The following is a 17,040-nucleotide window of genomic DNA, read 5'->3' as shown; positions in this document are numbered from 1 at the left end:
GACTTTGTCTCAAAAAAAAAAAAAAAAAAAAAAAAAAAAAGACGGGCTTGTTTCATTGTTGCTGTGGAGTCATCCCAGAGGGAGGCTACATCCTCCTCCCTCTTTTCCTCTTATCATTCTAGAGACAGAAAACTCAGCTTCAGGTGGCTAACCCCACCCCCAAGAAAAGAAGCTACCACTTTGATTGACTACAAATCCAAGAAAAATAAAAGAGAAAGTTTAAACTTTAAGTACTGAGCAAACCACAGGTCTAGCAAACATAATGCTAGCCCTAGGTTACTTATCCATTTACAACAAACCCCTAGATATAGGAGGAAAAAATAAAAGGTAATTAAATATATACATATACAATATTTTAATATAAATATACACTAGTTAAATTATGTATGTATAATATGTAACTAAATCAGAGTAAAGTTTCATACTTTGATTCTATTGGAAATTCAAAATTCATCTATTAACTTATATATTAAGGAATTTATGTAAAAAAATATTTTTAAAAGGGCACCAATTTGCTTTTGTGCCTCTACAACATAGGATCTAATTTAACTTCACATTTGCTAAATACACTAATTGACAAATATTCATGGATTTAATCAATGCTGGGGCTCAAACTATAGCTAGCTGAAGACAGCAAGCCCTGATGGATGGCCAGCAGGCCTACACATAAAAGATGTTGAAGAGGGAGGCTGTTCTGATGGTTAGGTGTCAGAGCAGGCTGGGTGTTGTGATGTGGTCACCTGCAACTCCAGGGAGGTGTTCACTTGGTGTCCTACAGCCCCACTGCAGCTGGAACATAAGATTCTTATTCTATCCCTGAAAGCAACACTGTGATTGCATCCATTTTTATCCCCTCTCCAGCCAGATGGTGTCACCTCTTGTATAGTGAAACACCACTGTGGTTTGCCATGATAGTCCCTGGGTTTCTGTGTTTTATGTCCAAGTGAAAACTGGAAAGTTCCTGAATTCTCCTTTATGGAGCACCACTCATGAGATCTACACCAAGTAACCTTCTCTGGGTGGAACTAAACCCATTTTATATGATATTTTCTACAGCTGCCAACTGATTTTCTATTTACACCCATTATGTAAGGTCTTCTCTCTTGGAAAACAAAGATTCAGCCTCCATCATGTCTGTCGGCAGAATAAAAACATATCCTTCCATTTCTGTCTTTCCAATATTTTCCTATGACCAATATTTACTTATGAATGTCTATGTAATGTTATTCATATTCCAGTTAATTAGCTGTGATTTCTTCTGCCTGTACGCTACTTGTATTGTAGGTTCAAAAATGTGTATCCCTGAAGCACATCATGGCTCCAGAAGAGCCTGCTCTGAGCTCCCAGGGAGCAGTTTACAGACTCATAGTGACACAATACTGTAGGACAGCCAGTCATCCAGGATGAATAACGGCCACTCCAGATTGCCCTGATGGGCTGCCTCCCTCTGGTGACCAAAGACCAGATTGTAGCCCTGTAAAGCCTCCGACTTTTCCGTACTCGAATGAAGCTCATCCGTCCAGTGACATTCTTACAACTTGAATTAGCAACCTACTCTAAAGTAAAATAATAGGACACAGGGCAAAGTGAACATACACGGCTCCTTGTCAAGACTCATTAATGATCTTAAAATGGCGAAACCCAGTGGTAAACTAAGCACACACCTTTCAAAGTGACTTTGTGACTGCACAATTTGCCAGCTCATGATTCTGCCATCTCTGCCTAAAAGGACAAATGATAGCTTGATCTTCCATGCAAATAGCATGTCAAACTCAAGCCATGGGGCACCTATGGAAATGGTGAGCTCCGACTGTTTTAAACTCTAAAAGTAGGGCTTTCTTCCCTTTGAAAATTTTACATTTTGGTGTCTGAAAATTATGAATTTTAACCTCGCTCTCAACACTCCATTCCTTCTCTCATACCCACCTGCACCTGGAAGAGTGGCTGGTCAACTTCACTCTGCCAGCTTGAGTTACTCTCCCAGGAACAGGTAGGTCATCCCCCACTCAGAGTCCTCAGCCCTTCCTAGGATTTCCCCAAAGCCACTTACTTGCCAATCTACATTCTCCTCATCCCCAATCATGCCAAACACCAAAATTCTTCACTCAATCCTTATGATTTGATTTGCATCCACTGCCTAGGATCCCAGACCTCCAAGACATCCTACACTTGTTGCCCACCTCTAGTTTCCACACCTCACCTCATGGGCATGTCTCTCAAGAATTCATTAAAGCACCCTGAGCTCAACACGAGAAGTCACAACGGCCGGTGAACCCAGATGGTGGATTCTATTTCCTACATCCCCTGTCCTGTTCATATACTTGGTTTCACAAAGTCACACTGAGTTTGTAAAAGTGATAAAGAAAGCAAAAGAATGAGAATGTAAAGTCAGAACTGAAGTGGATGACCCTGGCAGGAACCAGAACACACCCCGGGCAGTGACAGTGTGGCTCAATCTTCACTCTCTGTTGGTGCAAGCGAGGTTGCGCCTCCCATGTCCCCAAAAATTCATCTTTTTCTTTTTGCCTTTTTTCTCCTTTGCTTTCTTTCATTCTTTTCTTTCTTTTCTTCTCTTCTCTTTCTTTACTTTCTCCTTCCCTCCTTCCTTCCTTCCTTCTTTCCTTCCTTCCTTCCTTCTTCTTTCTCTCTCTCCTTCCTTCTTTCTCTCTTCCTTTCTTTTGTTGTCCTTGTTTGCTTTTTTCTTTTTGTTTTTGTTTGTTGTGTTTTTTATCATTATTTTACTTTAAGTTCTAGGGCATCTGTGCACAATGTGCAGGTTTGTTACATATGTATACACGTGCTATGTTGGTTTGCTGCACCCATTAACTCGTCATTTACATTAGGTATTTCTCCTAATTCTATCACTCCCCCTGCCCCCTACCCCAGGAAAAACCCTGGGGTGTGATGTTCCCCACCCTGTGTCCAAGTGTTCTCATTGTTCAGTTCCCACCTATGAGTGAGAACGTGCGATTTTTGGTTTTCTGTTCTTGTGATCGTTTGCTCAGAATGATGGTTTCCAGCTGCTTCCATTTCCCTGCAAAGGACACGAACTCATTCATTTTTATGGCTGCGTAGTGTTTCATGGTGTACATGTGCCACGTTTTCTTAATCCAGCCTATCATTGATGGATATTTGGGTTGGTTCTAAGTCTTTGCTATTGTGAATAGTGCCACAATAAACATACGTGTGCATGTGTCTTTATAGTGGTATGATTTATAATCCTTTGGGTATATACCCAGTAATGGGATCACTGGATCAAATGGTATTTCTAGTTCTAGATCCTTGAGGAATCGCCATACTGTCTTCCACAATGGTTGGACTAGTTCACACTCCAACCAACAGTGTAAAGGCATTCCTATTTCTCCACATCCTCTCCAGCATCTGTTGTTTCCTGACTTTTTAATGGTCTCCATTCTAACTGGTGTGAGATGGTATCTCATTGTGGTTTTGATTTGCATTTCTCTGATGGCCGGTGATGATGACCATTTTTTCATGTGTCTGTTGGCTGCATAAATGTCTTCTTTTGAGAAGTGTTTGTTCATATCCCTTGCCCACTCTTAGATGGGTTTGTTTGGTTTTTTTCTTGTAAATTTGTTTAAGTTCTTTGTAGATTCTGGATATTAGCCTTTTGTCAGATGGATAGATTGCAAAAATTTTCTCCCATTCTGTAGGTTGCCTGTTCACTCTCATGGTAATTTCTTTTGCTGTGCAGAAGCTCTTTAGTTTAACTAGATCCCATTTGCCTATTTTGGCTTTTATTGCCATTGCTTTTGGTGTTTTAGTAATGAAGTCCTTGCTCATGCCTGTATCCTGAATGGTATTACCTAGGTTTTCTTCCAGGGTTTTTATGGGTGTAGGTCTACCATTTAAGTCTTTAGTCCATCTTGAATTAATTTTTGTATAAAATGAAAGAAAGTGATCCAGTTTCAGCTTTTTGCATATGGCTAGCCAGTTTTCCCAGCACCATTTATTAAATAGGGAATCCTTTCCCCATTTCTTGTTTTTGCCATATTTGTCAAAGACCAGATGGTTCTAGATGTGTGATGTTATTTCTGAGGCCTCTGTTCTCTTCCATTGGTCTATATATCTGTTTTGGTAACAGTACCATGTTGTTTTGGTTACTGTAGCCTTGTAGTATAGTTTGAAGTCAGGTAGCGTGATGCCTCCAGCTTTGTTCTTTTTGCTTAGGATTGTCTTGGCAATGTGGGCTCTTTTTTCATTCCATATGAACTTTAAAGTAGTTTTTTCCAATTCTGCGAAGAAAGTCATTGGTAGCTTGATGGGGATGGCATTGAATCTATAAATTACCTTGGACAGTGTGACCAGTTTTCATGATATTAATTATTCCTATCCATGAGCATGGAATGTTCTCCCATTTGTTTGTGTCCTCTTTTATTTCGTTGAGCAGTGGTTTGTAGTTCTGCTTGAAGAGGTCCTTCACATCGCCTGTAAGTGGGATTCCTAGGTATTTTGTTCTCTTTGTTGCAATTGTGAATGGGAGTTCACTCATGATTTGGCTCTCAGTCTGTTATTGGTATATAGGAATGATTGTGATTTTTGCACATTGATTTTGTATCCTGAAACTTTGCTGAAGTTGCTTATCAGTTTAAGGAGATTTTGGGCTGAGATGACAGCATTTTAAAAATATACAATCATGTCATCTGCAAACAGGGACAATTTGACTTCCTCTTTTCCTAATTGAATACCCTTTATTTCTTTCAGTTTTCTCAGCACCATTGCCTGATTGCCCTGCCCAGAACTTCCAACCCTATGCTGAATAGAAGTGGTGAGACAGGGCATCCCTGCCTTGTGCCAGTTTTCAAAGGGAAAGCTTCCAGTTTTTGCCCGTTCAATATATTGACTGTGGGTCTGTCATAAATAGCTCATATTATTTTGAGATACGTTCCACCAATACGTAGTTTATTGAGAGTTTTTAGCATGAAGGGCTGTTGAATTTTGTCAAAGACCTTTACTGCATCTATTGAGATAATCATGTGGTTTTTGTCATAGGTTCTGTTTAGGTGATGGTTACATTTATTGATTTGCATATGTTGAACCAGCCTTGCATCCCAGGGATGAAGCTGACATGATCCTGGTGGATAAGCTTACTGATGTGCTGTTGGATTCGGTTTGCCAGTATTTTACTGAGGATTTTCACATCGATGTTCGTCAGGGTTTTTGGCCTAAAATTCTCTTTTTTTGTTGTGTCTCTGCCATGCTTTGGTATCAGGATGATGCTGGCCTCATAAAATGAGTTGGGGAGGATTTCCTCTTTTTCTATTGGTTGGAATAGTTTCAGAAGGAATGGTACCAGCTCCTCTTTGTACCTCTGGTAGAATTCAATTGTGAATCCATCTGGTCCTGGACTTTTTTTGGTTGGTAATCTATTAATTATTGCCTCAATTTCAGAGCCTGTTATTGGTCTATTCAGGAATTCAACTTCTTCCTGGTTTAGTTTTGGGAGGGTGTATGAGTCCAGAAATTTATTCATTTCTTCTAGATTTTCTAGTTTATTTGTGTAGACTTGTTTGCAGTATTCTCTGATGATAGTTTGTATTTCTGTGGGATTGGTGGTGATATCCCCTTTATCATTTTTTATTGCATCTATTTGATTCTTCTCTCTTTTCTTCTTTATTAGTTTTGATAGCAGTCTATCAATTTTGTTGATCTTTTTAAAAAGCCAGCTCCTAGATTCATTGATTTTTGAAGGGTTTTTTGTGTCTCTATCTCCTTCAGTTCTGCTCTGATCTCAGTTATTTCTTGCCTTCTGAGAGCTTTTGAATTTGTTTGCTCTTGCTTCTCTAATTCTTTTATTTTTGATGTTAAGATGTCGATTTTAGATCTTTCCTGCTTTCTTTTGTGGGCATTTAGTGCTATAAATTTCCCTCTACACACTGCTTTAAGTTTGTCCCAGAGATTATGGTACATTGTGTCTTTGTTCTCATTGGTTTCGAAGAACATCTTTATTTCTGCCTTCATTTCATTATTTAGCTGGTAGTCATTCAGGAGCATGTTGTTCAGTTTCCATATAGTTGTGCAGTTTTGAGTGAGCATCTTAATCCTGAGTCCTAATTTGATTGCACTGTGGTCTGAGAGACAGTTTGTTGTGACTTCTGTTCTTTCACATTTGCTGAGGAGTGCTTTACTTCCAACTATGTGGTCAATTTTGGAATAAGTGTGATGTGGTGCTGAGAAAAATGTATATTCTGTTGATTTGGGGTGCAGAGTTCTGTAGATGTCTATTAGTTCTGCTTGGTGCAGAGCTGAGTTCAAGTCCTGGATATCCTTGTTAACCTTCTCTCTCATCGATATGTCTAATATTGACATTGGGGTGTTAAAGTCTCCCATTATTATTGTGTGTGAGTCTAAGCCTCTTTGTAGGTCTCTAAGGACTTGTTTTATGAATCTAGGTGCTCCTGTATTGGGTGCATGTATATTTAGGATAGTTAGCTCTTCTTGTTGAATTGATCCCTTTACCATTATGTAATGGCCTTCTTTGTCCCTTTTGATCTTTATTGGTTTGAAGTCTGCTTTTTCAGAGACTAGGATTGCAACCCTTGCTTTTCTTTACTTTCCATTTGCTTGGTAGATCTTCCTCCATCCCTTTATTTTGAGCCTATGTGTGTCTCTGCACATGAGACAGGTCTCCTGAATACAGCACACTGATGGTTCTTGACTCTTTATCCAATTTGCCATTGTAGGTCTTTTAACTGAGGCATTTAGCCCATTTACATTTAAGGTTAATATTGTTATGTGTGAATTTGATCCTGTCATTATGATGTTAGCTGGTTATTTTGCCTGTTAGTTGATGCAGTTTCTTCCTAGCATTGATGGTATTTACAATTTGGCATGTTTTTGCAGTGGCTGGTACTTGTTGTTCCTTTCCATGTTTAGTGCTTCCTTCAGAAGCTCTTGTAAGGCAGGCCTGGTGGTGACAAAATCTCTCAGCATTTGCCTGTCTTTAAAGGATTTTATTTCTCCTTCACTTATGAAGCTTAATTTGGTTGGATATGAAATTCTGGATTGAAAATTCTTTTCTTTAAGAATGTTGAGTATTGGCTCTCACTTTCTTCTGACTTGTAGTGTTTCTGCTGAGAGGTCCGCTGTTAGTCTGATGGGCTTCCCTTTGTGGGTAATCCGACCTTTCTTTCTGGCTGTGCTTATCATTTTTTCCTTCATTTCAACCTTGGTGAATCTGACAATTATGTGTCTTGGGGTTGCTCTTCTTGAAGAGTATCTTTGTGGTGTTCTCTGTATTTCCTGAATTTGAACGTTGGCCTGCCTTGCTAGGTTGCAGAAGTTCTCCTGGATCCTGAAGAGTGTTTTCCAACTTGGTTCCATTCTCCCCGTCACTTTCAGGTATCCCAATCAAATGTAGATTTGGTCTTTTCACATAGTCCCATATTACTTGAGGCTTTGTTCATTTCTTTTTGCTCTTTTTTCTCCAAATTTCTCTTCTCACTTTATTTCATTAATTTCATCTTCAATCACTGATACTTTTTCTTCCACTTGATTGAATCAGCTGTTGAAGTTTGTGCATGCGTCATGTAGTTCTCATGCCATGGTTTTCAGCTCCATCAGGTCATTTAAGGTCTTCTCTACACTGTTTATTCTAGTCAGCCATTAATCTACTTTTTTTCAAGGTTTTCAGCTTCCTTGTGATGGGTTCAAACATCCTCCTTTAGCTCAGAGGAATTTGTTATTACCGACCTTCTGAAGCCTACTTCTGTCAACTTGTCAAAGTCATTCTCCATCCAGCTTTGCTCCACTGCTGGTGAGGAGCTGCAATTCTTTGGAGTAGAAGAGGTGCTCTGGTTTTTAGAATTTTCAGCTTTTCTGTTCTGGTTCATCCCCATCTTTGTGGTTTTATCTACCTTTCATCTTTGATGATGGTGACATACAGATGGGGTTTTGGTGTGGATGTCCCTTTTGTTGATGTTGATACTCTTCCTTTCTGTTTGTTAGTTTTCCTTCTAACAGTCATGTCCCTCAGCTGCAGGTCTGTTGGAGTTTGCTGAAAGTCCACTCCAGACCCTATTTGCCTGGGTATCACCAGTGAAGGCTGCAGAACAGCAAATATTGCAGAACAGCAAATATTGCTGCCTGATCCTTCTTCCGGAAGTTATGTCCCAGAGGGGCACCCACCTGTATGAGGTGTCACTCGGCCCCTACTGGGAGGTGTCTCCCAGTTAGGCTACATGGGGGTCAGTGACTCATTTGGAAAGGCAGTCTGTCCATTCTCAGAGCTCAAACACCATGCTAGGAGAACCACTGCTCTCTTCACAGCTGTAAAACAGGGACTTTTAAGTCTTCAGAAGCTTCTGCTGCCTTTTGTTCAGCTATGCCCTGCCCCCAGAGGTGGAGTCTACAGTGGCAGCAGGCCTTGCTGAGCTGCAGTGGGCTAAGCCCAGTTTGAGCTTCCCTCACTGCTTTGTTTACCTATTCAAGCCTCAGCAATGGCAGATGCCCCTCTCCCTGCCAGGCTGCTGCCTCGCAGGTAGATCTCAGACTGCTGGGCTAGCAGTGAACAAGGCTCCATGGGCATGGGACCCACTGAGCCAGGCACAGGATATAATCTCCTGGTGGGATATTTGCTAAGACCATTGGAAAAGCACAGTATTTGGGTGTGAGTGTCCTATTTTTCCAGGTACTGCCTGTCACAGTTTCCCTTGCCTAGGAGAGGAAAATTCCCTGACCCCTTGTGCTTCCTGGGTGTGGCGATGGCCCACCCTGCTGCAGATTGCCCTCTGTGGGCTGCACCCTCTGTCCAACCAGTCCCACTGAGTTGAACCACGTACCTCAGTTGGAAATGCAGAAAACACCCATCTTCTGCATCCATCACATTGGGAGCTACAGACTGGAGCTGTTCCTATTCAGGCATCTTGGAACAGAGTCATCTTGCTTTTTTTTGAAACACTATCCCTTCTTGTCATCCAGGCTGGAGTGTGATCATAGCTCACAGTAGCCTCAAACTCCTGGCACAAATCATCCTCCTGCCTCAGCCTCCTGAGTAGCCTGGATTATATGCAAATATTTCCACACCTAGCTGATCTTTCTTTCTTTTTTTCTTCTTTCTTTCTTTCTTTCTTTCTTTCTTTCTTTCTTTCTTTCTTTCTTTCTTTCTTTCTTTCTTTCTTTCTTTCTCTTTCTTTCTTTCTTTCTTTCTTTCTTTCTTTCTTTCTTTCTTTCTTTCTTTCTTTCTTTTCTTCCTTCCTTCCTTCCTTCCTTCCTTCCTTCCTTCTTTCTTCTTTCTTTCTCTCTCTCTCTTTCTTTATTTTCATTTTCTTTTTTTCTTCTTTCCTTCTTTCTTTCTCTTTTTTTCTTTCTATTTATTTTTTGTGGCAGAGATGGGGGCTCACTATGTTGCCCAGGCTGCTCTTGAACTCCTGGCATCAAACAATCCTCTCATACTTGTCTCCAAAGCATGGGAATTACAGGTGTGAACCACCATGACTGTACTGAAAAATGTGATATTTAGCTTTCTATGCCTGGCTTGTTTTACTGAAAATATTGACTTCCAGTTCCATCCATGTTGCTGCAAAAGACATTATTTTCTACGGTTTTATAACTGAATAGTATTCTATTGTGTATATATACCACATTTTCTTTATTCATTGACCTGTTGTTTGACAGGTAAGGTGATTCCATATCTTTGTAACTGTGAATAATGCTGTGGTAAATATATGCGTGCAGCTGTCGTTTTGATCTATTCCTTTGATTAGATATCCAGTGATGAAATTGCAGGACTGAATGCTAGTTTTGTTTTGAGTTCTTTCAGAAATCTCCATAATGCTTGCCATAAAAGTTGTGCTAATTTATATTCCCAACAACAATGTAAAAGAGTTCTTTTTTCTCCACATTCTCACTAACATTTGTTATGTTTTTATCTTTAATAATACTTATTGAGGAGTAAGATATCTCATTGACATCTCATTCTGCAGTAAGATATCTCACACTGACTGGAATAAGATATCTCATTATAATTTTAATGAGCATTTCTCTGATGATTCATAGGGTGGAGCATTTTTTTTTTTTTTTTTTTTTTTTTTTGAGACGGAGTCTCTCTGTGTCTCCCAGGCTGGAGTGCAGTGGCGAGATCTCGGCTCACTGCAAACTCTGCCTCCCGGGTTCACGCCATTCTCCTGCCTCAGCCTCCCAAGTAGCTGGGACTACAGGCGCCCACCGCCACGCATTTTTTTTTCATATATCTTTTGGCGATTTGTATGTGTTCTTTTAAAAAATGTCTCCTCTCCAGGCACGGGAGCTCACACCTGTAATCCCAGAAGTTTGGGGGGCAGAGGCCAGTGGATCACTTGAGGGAAGGAGGTCGAGACCAGCCTGGCCAACAAGGCAAAACCTTGTCTTTACAGAAAATACAAAAAATTAGCCAGGTGCAATGGCACCTGCCTGTGGTGCAAGTTACTCAGGAGGCTGAGGCTTAGGAATTGCTTGAACCCAGTAGGCAGAGGTTGCAGTGAGCCAAGATCATGCCAATGCACTGCAGCATGGGTAATGAAGCAAGACCTGTCTCAAAAAAATAAATAATTCTGCCAGGTCTGGTGGCTCATGCCTGTAATCCCAGCATGTTGGGACGCCCAGGTGGGCAGATCACCTAAGGACGGGAGTTTGAGACCAGCCTCACCAACATGGAGAAAACCTGTCTGTACAAAAAATACAAAATTAGCCAGGTGTGGTGGTGCATGACTGTAATCCCAGCTACTATGGAGGCTGAGGCAGGAGATTCGCTTGAACCCGGGAGGCAAAGGCTACGGTGAGCCGAGATCTCGCCAACTGCACTCCAGCATGAGCAACAACAGCAAAACTCCATCTCAATAATAATAATAATAATAATAAATAATAAAAAATGTCTCTTTATGTTGTTTTCCCACTTTTTAATGGGATCCTTTGGAATTTTCTGTGTAGCTGAGTTCTTGTATACTCAGAATATTAGTCCTTTGTCAAATGAAGAGTTTACAGATAATTTATTCCATCCTGCAGGTGATCTGCTCACTTTGTCGAGAGGATTATTTCTTTGGCTGTGCAGCAGCTTTTTCGTTTAAACAAAGCTTTTGAATTTAATTAATGAAATTTTTCAGTTTTGTTTAAATTTGCATGGGTCTATTTTTTTATTTATTATCTGTACTTTTGAAGTCTTAGTCATGAACTCTTTACTAGACAATGATCAGAAGACTTTTCTCTAGATTTCTTCTCATATTGTTACCATTTCAGTACATATATTTAAGTCTATAATTCATCTTAAATTGACTTTTGTAAGTATGGTGAGAAATAGGAGTCCAGCCTTATTCTTCTGCATATAACAATTCAATTGTCCCAACACCAATTATTAAAAAGGGTGTGTTTCCCCAATGTATTTTCTTGTCAGATTTGTCAAAGATCAGTTGGCTATAAATGTCTGGTTTACTTCCTGGGTTTTCTAGTATGTTACATCAATCTGTGTGTCTATTTTTAAACTAATACCATGCTGTACTGGTGACTATGGCTTTGTATTATAATTTGAAGTCAGAAAATTTGATGCCCCAAGATTTGTTAATTTGCTTCAGCTGGAAAGACTGAGTTGACAATTGCAGAGATGGCAGTTGCCCCTCCCTGCAGGTGCTCCATCTCAGAAAAACATCCGGGTTCCCACGACCACATAACCCTGGCTGCAGTTACTGAAATTCCCAAAGGAAGGTCCCACCCAGTGAGGAAAGATGAATCAAGGTCAAATTTAAAGAAACAGTCTGGCCACAATCAGGCACAGCAGCTGTGCTGCCTTGTAAGGGACCAGACCACCTAGATTCCTTGGAGCCTGCAGGCTAGAGTGTCTGAGTCCATAGAAACACAAGGATGGTGGCCGCTCTCACCTCCCCAGAACACTGTGGTCTCAGGTAGTGTCCATCCTATTGCCTCTGATTGGCTGGTATTCCAAGCCAGTGGGTCTTAACATGACAAGTACCTTGGAAGTGGGGCCCACAGAATTGGCTCCCTGGATTCAGGGGCCTTCCTGAGGGAAAGTAGAGATGGAACTCCTGACTTGCCCAGCTTTTCAAGGCCAGAGTATATATTCTTCCTGGGTCTCTGTGTGTGTCTGAGTGGCTGCTCCGCCAACACCTAACACGGCTCTGTCTATCAAACAGAAGGCCCTTATAGCATGAGCTAATGGGAGGATCTTTTGAACCCTGGGTTGCAAAGATCCATGGGAGAAGCATGGTTTCTGGGAGGGGTCACACACTCAGTAACTGCTTCCCTTGGCTGTGTGTACAGGTTCCTTTGACTCTGTGCCAAAGAGTTCTCTAGTCTTTTACAATGATCTGTGTGTCTGTTTTTATACCAGTAACATGCCATATTGGTGACTGGCTTTGTGATATAATTTGAAGTCAGAAAATGTGATGCCGGCAGCTTTGTTCATTTGCTTCCGCTGGAAAGATTGAGTTGACAACTGTACAGATGGCAGCTGACCCTTCCCCCAGGGCCTCTATCCCAGAAAAAGATCAGGCTTCCCACCAACCATATAACCCTGGCTGGAGTTCCTGAAATTTCCACAGGAAGGACCTATCCATTGAGAGGGGATGAATCAAGGTCAAACTGAAAGAAACAGTCTGGCCACTACCAGGCACAGCAGCAGTGCTGCCTTGTCGGGGAAACCCTTCTGCTGCAGACCAACTGGACTCCCTGGAGCCCACAAACTAGAGTGTCTGAGTCCACGGAAACACAGAGATGGTGGCCGCTCCAACACCCCAGATCTCGGTAGTCTCAGGCAGCCTCCAACCTATTGCCACTGGTTGGCTGGTAATCCAAGGTAGTGGGTCTTAACCTGACCCACTAGTGGGTCTTGGAAGTGGGGACAGTAGAATGAGGCTGCCTGGCTCCCTGTAATATGGCTCCGATGAGTGCAGGAACACCAGGGCTGTTGTTTCACACATTAAATTGGAGAAAATTACACAAATACACGTGCAGTGGTTTTAATGAGCACAGAGTTTAACAGGCAAGAAAGAAGGAAGATACTGTCCTCATACAGAGACAAAGGGAGTGGGGGCTCTGAAGCCTAAAGAGGAAACCCGGAGTGCTGGGGATACCAGCCAGTTATATTAAGAGGCTGTGGGAGGTGGTGTTTGATTTGCATAGGGCTCAGGGGATTGGTTTGACCAGGCATGTCATTTAAGTAAGCCGGCCTAAAAATTGGCGCTCCCACCCTAGCCTTTGAATATGCACATGCTTGGGGAAATGATGTCCTACACACATGCGGATATGTGGGGCAGCCATGTTGCCAGGTACAGGTTGGGAGAAGGGCCAGGTACAGGTTGGGAGAAGGGCCAGAAGAGGGCGGGAATCGCCATGTTTAGGTGGACCCAGTTTCCAATGGCCGGCATTTGCAGATCAAAGATTCCCAGAGGGCTCTAAGAGCCTGGGCTTTCCTGCTAGACAAGAATCCTTTCTGGAGCTGCTTCAAAAAGAAAGGAAACTTCCCAAGGACATCTTTTCCTCTATATCTGCCTAAAATAATTTCTTAACAACTCCTATAACACGTGAATTCAGCCCCCTTCCTGGCGGAATGTACAGACAGAACTCCCACCTTTCCCGGCTTCCCAATGCCAGAGTATGTAAAACTCCTGGGTCTCTGTGTGTGTCTGAGTGGCTTCTCTGAAAACACTCCACACAGCCTTGTGTACTGGGCCCAAGGCCCTTATGATTTGAGTTCATGAGGGGATCTCCTGATCCACGGGTTGCAAAGATTCATGGGAGAAGCATAGTTTCCAGAGCGGGGTTACATAGTGATTCAATGCTTCTCTTGGCTAACGGAGAATGTTCTTTTGGCTGTGTGCCAATACCAGGTGGCTCATCACTCACCTCCCTTTTCTTTGTTCTGGTGGGACAAGTTGTTTGCCTAGTGAGCCCCAATGTGAGAACCTGGATATTTCTGTTCACACGCTTATTTCAAAATTCACAGCGCTTTTCATTCACAGGAAGGCAGCTGCTTCTAATCGGCCATCTTGGCATGTGCCCTCCACATCACCTTCTATAAAATGACGCCTGCTGTCCAGGGATAATGCCATTATATAACTTTGCCTGAAACCAACAGAACTCTCATTATACTTATGATGGGCTCATTTACTTCACTTCCAATGAATGTGGCCATGGAAATGCAAGTGGATGAAGTGGTCCATTCTCTTAAGGATGAGGTAGAAACATGGTGTACTGACCAATTAATGACATATGTCTGAAAACTAGCAACTGAGAACCTCAATCACCGTGTTTACATTTCTAATCAAGAAGATGCTCATCTATGTACTCAACAACCCAGGTTTCCTTGCATCTGAGCTGCTGAAGCGCTTCAAAAACAACATCTCATGTTTCCTAAAGAAGATGATGCCTGGACAAGCAGCACAAGTCGTTCAGGTTTATTTTCGGTTCATAAATTCAGCACGACATTTACACAATTGTCAGGAAACCTTATCAGGTAACGAGTCCTGCATGTTTCCTTTCATTTCAGGAGGAAGAGGGTAATTCAGTTGAGTTTCCTGAGCTACCCAGCTGCCGTGATTCAATAACCACCAGGAAATTTTGATGATGGTGCTCTCCTGAGCTCCTCCCTGTCCCAGGGAAGACAAAATCATTGAAACTGTGCAAATAAAGTGTTGCTTCGCTGGAATGAGGTCTCATGGCTGTTTATGCGGTGGCTGGCTGCTCAGGACAGGGTAAGTCTCTGGGCTGTGCACTGAGGAGGGGAAACTCTCAATCTGGAGAAAACCCATTGCAGGGGACACCTCCATGGGATCTGAGGGACTGAGGATGAGGAGCTGGACTGGGTGTAGGGAAGGAGGAGGTTTCAGAGGGCAAAAATCTGGAAGTAAATCCTGGACCTGTTTGAAAATTTTCTCCCTCAGAAGAAGATTCAGGGAGGAATAAGGACAAACTGTGGGTGCCTTAAGGGGCATTTACTAATTTGAGATAACTCTAATGGGAAGCACAGTGACATTGGCCTCCTTGAGGTTTGAGGCCCCAGAGTAAATGAGGCCCAGATCCAGTCCATGGGGGTTGAGACCTTCAAGGGACACATTTTGATTGGGACAGAGTAAAGCGTAGCTGCAGAGGAAGCCCTGGCAGTGTGAAAGCGACCTTGGAGGGAGCCGGTGCACTCTGAATGCTTGGGAGCCCCCATCCCCTGTCCCTGCCTCTTTTTCTGGATTGTTTGGGCTCCGTGGTCTCTGCCATCTTCTGAGCTCTCCACGCTGCCCTCTTCAGGTTTCTCTTCTGGGCTCCAAGTACTCCAAAATCTTTCGGATCTGTATCTTTACTCCTGTTTTTAGCATGTGTGGGGCCCCAGGTTCCAGAAAATTTCTGGCCTGAAATCCACCTCCCCAGTCGCGGCGGATTCCACTTTAGCGAATCCGCACTGGGCAAGATCTTTCAAGCCCTTGGGGAAACTGACAACAACTCTATGTGATTTGCCTTAAATAAAAAAAAAAAGAAAAGAAAGAAAGAAAAGAGAAAGGAAGGAAGGAAGGAAGGAAGGCAGGCAGGCAGGCAGGCAGGCAGGCAAGCAAGAAGAAAACTAGTAAAAACGCTTTTCCTTAACTTCATCCTACTGCTTTTTAATTTGTTGTTATTTCTATTTATATCTTATTGTATTGTCTATTTCTTCAAGAGTTGCAGCAGTTGGTATTTTTTTTCTTGGTTCATCATTTAGTCTTTTTACTTAGAATAACAGTAGTTCACACACTACAGTGAAAGCGTTATACTCTTCTGCATTTTTCTGTGTACTTATGATTTCCAGTGAGATTTGTACCTTCAAATGATTATTGATTGCTCACTGATGTTTTTATTTTCCTGATTAAAGTGTTCCCTTTAGCATTTCTTATAGGACATGTCTGGCATTGATGAATTCCCTCAGTTTTTGTTTTGTCTGTAAAAGTATTTATTTCTCCTTTATATCAGAAGGATGTTTTTGCCAGATATTCTATTGTAGGGTAAAAGTTATTTTCCCTGAGCACTTTCAATATGTCAGGCCTCTCTCTCCTGTCCTGTAAGTTTCCACCAAAAAGTCTGCTGCCAGATGTACTGAAGCTCCACTGTATGTTATTTGTGTCTTTTATTTTGCTGCTTTTAGTATCCTTTTCTTATCCTTGACTTTTGGGAGTTTGATTATTAAATGCTTAGAGGTCATCTTTTTTGGGTTAAATCTGCTTGGTGTTCTATAACCTTCTTGTACTTGGTTATTGATATCTTTCTCTTGTCTTGGGGGGTTCTTTGTTATTATCTTCTTAAATAAACTTTCTGCCTCCATCGCCGTCTCTACCTCTTCATTAAGATGAATAAATTTTAGGTTGACCCTTTTGAGGCTATTTTCTAGACTCTATGGGCATGCTTCATTGTTATTTGTTCTTTTTTCTTCTGTCTCCCTTTACCGTGTTTTTCAATTAGCCTGTTTTTTATTCAGGTTGATCCATTCTGCCTTTGAAGGACCCTGCTGCATTCTTTACTAGGCCTATTGCATTTTTCATCTCCAGGATTTCCGCTTGATTCTTTTTAATGATTTCAATCTGTGTGTTAAATTTATCTGATAGAATTCTGAATTCCTTCTCTGCATTCTCCTGAATTTCTCTGAGTTTCCTCAAAATGGTTCTTTTGAATTCTCTGTCTGAAAGGTCACATACCTCTGTTTTTTCAGGATTGACCCCCAGTCCCTTATTTAGTTCATTTGGTGAGTTCCTGTTTTCCTGGATGGTTTTGATGCTAGTAGATGTTCCCCGGTGTCCAGGCACTGGAGGGTTACGTATTATTGTAGTCTTCCCTGTCTAGGCTTATGTGCAGCCATCTTTCTTGGAATGATCTTTCACATATTTGAAATGACTTGGGTGTTACTGTAAAGGAAAACTGAGGCTGGAGTCGAACCAGGAACGAAGACACAAGGCAAATGGCAGTGAGAACAGCTTTTATTAGGGCTTGCAGGCGAGGTTCCTCGGTCCAAAAGTGTAGCCTGAGGAAGTTGCACTGAGGAAGGAGGGTAGGGGCTTCTTATAGCCTGAGAGGTAGGGAAGC

The 17,040-nt window shown here is 41.9% G+C and overlaps 1 protein-coding gene across 5 annotated transcripts in view; it reads left to right on the top strand.

Moving 5' to 3' along the window:
- The first annotated feature begins 14,635 nt into the window (after positions 1-14,635).
- The window catches only part of DMAC2 (distal membrane arm assembly component 2), a 92,127-nt gene continuing 89,722 nt past the window's right edge, over positions 14,636-17,040 (top strand). For all 5 annotated transcript variants that reach the window (XM_074023684.1, XM_045381025.2, XM_074023689.1 and 2 more), the window contains exon 1: positions 14,636-14,696. The gene's annotated coding sequence lies outside the window, so the exon portion shown is untranslated. The remainder of the gene's footprint in view (positions 14,697-17,040) is intronic.

This window comes from Macaca fascicularis, chromosome 19 (assembly GCF_037993035.2).
Source record: "Macaca fascicularis isolate 582-1 chromosome 19, T2T-MFA8v1.1".
Taxonomy (NCBI): Eukaryota; Metazoa; Chordata; class Mammalia; order Primates; family Cercopithecidae; genus Macaca; species Macaca fascicularis.
This window is presented reverse-complemented; position numbering and strand designations above follow the sequence as displayed.